Source organism: Limulus polyphemus, unplaced genomic scaffold (assembly GCF_000517525.1).
Source record: "Limulus polyphemus unplaced genomic scaffold, Limulus_polyphemus-2.1.2 Scaffold2557, whole genome shotgun sequence".
Taxonomy (NCBI): Eukaryota; Metazoa; Arthropoda; class Merostomata; order Xiphosura; family Limulidae; genus Limulus; species Limulus polyphemus.
Window position 1 is genome coordinate 122,937 of NW_013668167.1, and position 6,063 is coordinate 128,999.

The 6,063-nt window shown below is 31.5% G+C and overlaps 1 protein-coding gene across 2 annotated transcripts in view; it reads right to left on the reverse strand.

Moving 5' to 3' along the window:
• Nucleotides 1–5,347, reverse strand: part of LOC106467292 (hyccin-like) — a 48,225-nt gene extending 42,878 nt beyond the window's left edge. Inside the window, exon 1 of one of the 2 annotated variants that reach the window (XM_013927629.2) lies at nucleotides 5,191–5,347. The gene's annotated coding sequence lies outside the window, so the exon portion shown is untranslated. The remainder of the gene's footprint in view (nucleotides 1–5,190) is intronic. The other variant, XM_022395434.1, reaches the window with a different exon arrangement.
• Between the last annotated feature and the right edge of the window lie 716 nt (nucleotides 5,348–6,063).

The window sequence follows — 6,063 nt, forward strand, 5'->3', positions numbered from 1 at the left end:
GTTTCTGGCCAAAATGCTAATTTTAATTTGCCATTCTTCATTACTGTTATTCATTATTAAAAGGTTTCGCCTAGTTGTGATATTATTTGGTAAGAGTAAGTTAATTATACAGCTAACTACACACCTGTTTACATATATTTTACAGTCGTGCTATTACTTAGGTATGGTATGGCTAATTGTTTTTCAACACAACTTATTGTATTCCAATAAATACAGTTATTGGAAAACCATGTCCATCTCCAATATCTATAAGCAGCTTTTATTATTGGAAGTAGCTTAAAAGTAACTTACTTTCTCTCTTACACACACACACATTTTACGCAGCAAGGACTAGGAAGGTACTAGTAGTCTTGAACTCGAGTTGCAAAGTCGACTATGGCATAAAATACTTTTCGTTGTTTGTCTGCTAAAAGGAACAGTGGATCGTTAACATCTTGTATAAATTTTACTCTTGGTGGACCCTTAAGTGATTACTACCCTGAGAACAAGTTCCTAACCATAGTAAGAATACAGAGGGTTGAATATGTGATATTAAAAGATATTTTGAATATACATATCAGCAAGTTACGTGACAACCACATCCCGTAAAAAGTCGCGATGAAACGCATTGTATTAGAACTAAATTGAACATTGTTTCGCCTTTGTAGATAGTGGGCTGTAACCGAAAATTGATCGCTTTTGGGATGAGCATGTAACAGCCCTTTCCTATATAAAAATATTCGGACACCTCAAATCATAAAGATGTGTTCAGATCGGGGACTTAGCATTTACAAGATGGAAAACACTCCACAAAACAAAGGAAACCTAATCACTTGTAATATTCCATAAACAGAAAATATTAGCATACGTCTATCAGAAAAATGGAAAATACTAGCTCATAAATATAATTTTAACATAATGTCTAGATTCATTTTCACGTCTAGAAAAGAAAATTAAACACATGTTAAGAAAATTATTTAACCCACCCCACCAGAAGACATTTACAAAATAAAGTGTAGCAATTGTCCAGCCTTTCACATAGGTGAAACAGGACGTAACTTAAACATCAGGTTAAAAGAACATCAAAAATCCCCTTCCCAAGTCTATGAGCATATAAACAAAAACAACTACAGTTTTTTTTTCTGAACAGAATGTCACAGTATTAAAACATGAACCTGACATTAACAGAAGAAAAATCAGAGAAGCCTTACTAATAGTCAAACAATCCCACAATTAACAAATACCCAGGCACATCTCAGAGAAGCCTTACTAATAGTCAAACAATCCCACAATTAACAAATACCCAGACACATCTCTATATGTTTTTGATCGTTATTTCCCTAGACATTCCCAATCTTATGCAAATATTTCGCATATCATATTCCACATTTTGTTATACTTATTCATTTTTTTTGCATATTTTTGATGTATATATACATAAGTAACCCCTATCAATTCTAAAATTTCAATACATTGTTGGATTGTTGAATGTCGAATTAAATACAAAAACCTTCTTTATCGTCAAACTTGTGTACTTGAGAATGATCTCACCAGTGACGAAACGTCATACCTGTTATAAAAAATACTATTTCTTATTGTAAAAAGCTGTAACTTGTAATAAAATATAAGTTTGCTTGTTTAAGAGTAAAATCACGCTGGGCTAACTGCTGTGTCCACCACGGGGAATTAAACTTCGGATTTTAGTGCTGTGATTCCGTAAACTTATCGCTGTCCCGTCGGGAGACTACATACGTAAGACTAGAATGTAATACTTTCCCAGATTAGAATGTAATATTTTTCCAAGGTGACTCGTGAGTGTTTCTCGTTCTCACTGATCATAGGAGAATTGTACACTCTAGACATCACCTAGCCTGCCAATAGAAAAGGTCGCTGTACGTACAACTTTTTATGAATCTTTCCCATGGGAAGACAAGGTGATACCTTGGGTGGATGACACTGAACAAACGATTAACTATAGTTTAATGACTTTCTTGGCCAATAAAAACTGTACCTACCTGAATAAATGCAAAGCTTTGAGAATTTCTAACACAAGAAGAAAGCAAACATATAGTGTGCTGACATACCACAAATACGTAGATAATATATACAGAGAAAATAAAAGGTATAAAAGCAGACGTGGATCGTAAAATAGAGAGGCACAACGTTAATATATGAAGAACAGGTCTTATAAACAAATAAATCATCATAGCTAGATAGTTACGTTTTGATTTATGTATCGAGACTAGATTTTTTAAGAACATGTAGTATTTGTGAGGATAGCAAGCTTTGAAAGATTCTCTTCCAGGAATGCGATTAGCAAATTGTTTACAATGAAGTACTACTATTTTTAAGAACAGTATATAATAGGAACACATCTAAGGTTTCAGCAGCCACACGATGCTTCCCAAAGCGTGAGTTTCTAATAAAAAGTCATAATAAGTTCGGGTTTGTGCTAGACGTAGAATGTACGGGCAGGACTCAAGTAAGGAAATTATACTTGTTAGCAGCTAGTTCTTAAAATGCGCAACATATAAAAATAAGGTCATATATTCACGTATTTTTACGTAACATAATCATGCTTTTTTTTGGGGGGGGGGGGGTAATAAGCGTAGGTCTCGCTTTCACTGTTAGCATATTTCAGCTTTGGAAAAAGTTTTCTTAAATTATAACACAAAGCTTCACTATCAATTAAGTTATGAATTGCTTGTGATTTCGTTTTTGTTTTGTTTTTAAGTTCATGATGAAAAATAACAGCAATGCGACTAGCTGAATTAATAACAACTAGTATATAGCTTTATAAATATTTGTATAGACTTTGAGAACTTTTATGTTAAACTTAATGATTACGGAATTCATAATTTCAGTAGTAAAAATTGCTAAAAAATTATGTAATATTGTATAGCTGTACGAACACCTTCATATTTTAATATATGATATTTCTACATACATATTCTTCAATAGCCTTGAACTATAAGCCATTCATCTGTCAGAAATCAAATATTATAGCAAGATTCAGCCCAAGTAGAATAAAGAAATTTATGGATCCGGGTTTCGATGTAAAAATAAAGATTAACATTTAAACAAATAAAATACTATCGATTGAAGTTTGATTACATGTCTGATAAAATAAATTATATACACAATAAACTAAGTATCTTTCTTATTCAAAAGTACACCTATTCTTCCCAATATAAATTCATTTTGTGTAAGCTTATTTATTCATTAAACAAAAACTGACAAATAATGCATATCTATATCGCTTGAAAGTTTTAGAGTGGATATACTTTAACGTCTGACTTTTTAATAATGAGTTTGCAACTACACCTTATGGTACTAGAACCAAGAAACGTTAAATCGAAAATAATACGTACATAGCATTTTTACAAATACATACATAGCATCTTCAAAAACATTACGTATGAAAATGTTTTCTTGTTCTATATTATTCAATTAAGTATTTTGGGAAAGACTGTCCAACCATACAATATTTTACGCAAAAAGAGCTTTGTCAGCTTTAATCCAAATAAGAAGATTGCCTATTACTCTTATAACGCACCCACAGCTGAAAAGTGCGGAGCTAATTCAGTGGTATCGCGGCGCAAACCTTTAAACTATGATACGCAGTCCGATACGCTAACCATTAAACCAAGCCCGATTCAAGTTTAGTTTTTATAAGGAACTGTTTTCACGTGATGCTCCGCTTTTTTTTTCCAACGAATGATAAAAGTTATACTGCTTAGTAAAAAAATTTAATACTCTACTTTTCAAATTTAATGATTTTATTCCCTTTACAACTACCTCCCAGTGGCACAGCGGTATGTCTGAGGACTTACACTTACCCGTGGTGGGCAGAGCACAGATAGCCCATTATGTAGCTTTGTATTTAATTCCAAACAAACCAACCCTATACAACTATTGGGCACACATAACACTTATGTTTAAACGATTTTAGTACAGATGGTGATTATAAATCAAGAAATCGTAACAGTATCAGCCAAGTGAATTGAAAAGCAAAATCAAGGAGCAAAGAAAAAATATAATAAAAATTATGAATTTTTTTTAGTTATTAAGTTTATTTAGATATTCACGAAAATAAAATTATGAAAGAGATTAACTTATGAATTTGAGGGAAGTAATTTGCAAGAAAAATAAACTAGACCATTTATAAACCCATAATTAATTAATAGTTTTTATTAGAGAATTAAATGTAATTTTGTACGAGAAAGAACTATTCCTTCATTTGAAGTTGCAAACTGTTGTTATTGTTTTGTAGTGTAATTTAGAGCTGGATTTGGTTTGAAAAATCTGGTTCACAACGTAATTATTTTAAGGCAAATATTTTAATTCTAAGGTCTACGTTCAAACAACGAGTCTTATTATTGACTAATTTCTGCAACTGTGCTAAATAATAATTGAGGTTATAACCAATCTCTTTTCTTTTGATGTTGTGAAACTTGTCGAGAGATAAAAACCAACCCGCTATCTAATCCAGTGAATTAACTCAAACAGTAATTTATTATTATTCTTGTACATTAAGCATATATTAACATATGAAATATGACATACAACTAGCGTTTAGGAAGTCCAGTTAACTTGAGAAAATAAAAAGCGCAAATTATCGCCATATTAATTTATTGTAAATTGTTGAAATTGCCAAAAAGTGAAAAAATATTAAAGTGATCTAGTGCCGTTTTAAATATATTTTAATCACTCTCTTATTCATGCCTGTTTATCATTTTTACTATAACCTAACATTTGTCTCTATCCATCTGTCTAAATCCCTAAATACTTACTTCTATAAGAAGTTATCTATCGATCTACATTTTTACATATACACCATCACTTAATAGTTATATATTTTGTCTCAAAATACTAGATTATATTCATCGCTATCTCGCAATTCGAAAGGCGCTTCAACTAGTTGAATGGCAAATTGGGTCAAATGTTGATATTCTTCAGGTTGTGCGATGGAAATGGTTGATAATGTTTAAATACTTCTACTGGAAGAAATATTACGTAATTTTCAACAGATTCAACACGATGATTATTATGATAATTATGGTACTTAAGATCAAGTTCAAAGCTAAAAATCAGTTAATTATAACCCTTCGTTCAGAAGAATCGCAATATTTTTATCAAATTAAAACTGAAAACAATTTTCAAGTTTCAACATTTAGAAGGTTACATGAAATCATATGATCTAATACTTACATTTAATTTGGAATTTTAAATAAGTTGAAATCTTCTAATATGGTTATCGCTGCTACCCAAGATCTCTGAAACCTCCCTATTCTAGAAGTTTCTAAGTCTATATACGCTAAGGAAAGGAGCCAATGTCAAGACCATGTTACACATCTCATTCCCGTTTACGAGACAGTCACGCGCATTGTTACATCTCTTACTCTAATCAATAGCAAACGATCGATAAGCATATGCGTAGGCTAGCCTATAGTGGCATGTATCTTTTGTTGGGCGAAATAAAATGGCTTGAACAATGGGTGAGAAAAATAACCTAAAAGTTTCAAGCATTGAACAATTACTTTTGGTGACTTTGACTTTTACAGCTATAGTTTTAATGTTTTGTTGTTTTTTCTTATATTTTCAATCACAATTAGCATAAACAAACTTTACCCAGTAGAGGGCCATGGGTTTGTGTGTGTGTGTTTTTTTTAAAAATATACTCTATCATATTTGTTTCAAAGCAATTTGTGGACTTTACATATATATTCATAGTTAGGATAATTATTTTTTGTTTTCAAACAGTAATAGTATACTAAAATTATTTATATCTAGCTTATACGGATTTTTGTTATATAAAATCTAATGTAAAATACCTTATGTGTGGAAAAAGGTGCGACTAGGAAAGGATTGAGCATGTGACTTAAAATAATGCAATCAAAATTAGCGGCCAAACTAGTAGCTACACTTATAGCATTGATAAGAATTTTACAGGAAATATTCATTCATTAGTTAGCCAGGCCGCGTATTTAGTTTTACCCAACTTCATGCCTCAAATTGAACAAAAAACGCGGCCTGGCTATCTAATGAATGAATATTTGCTGTAAAATTCTTATGAATGCTATA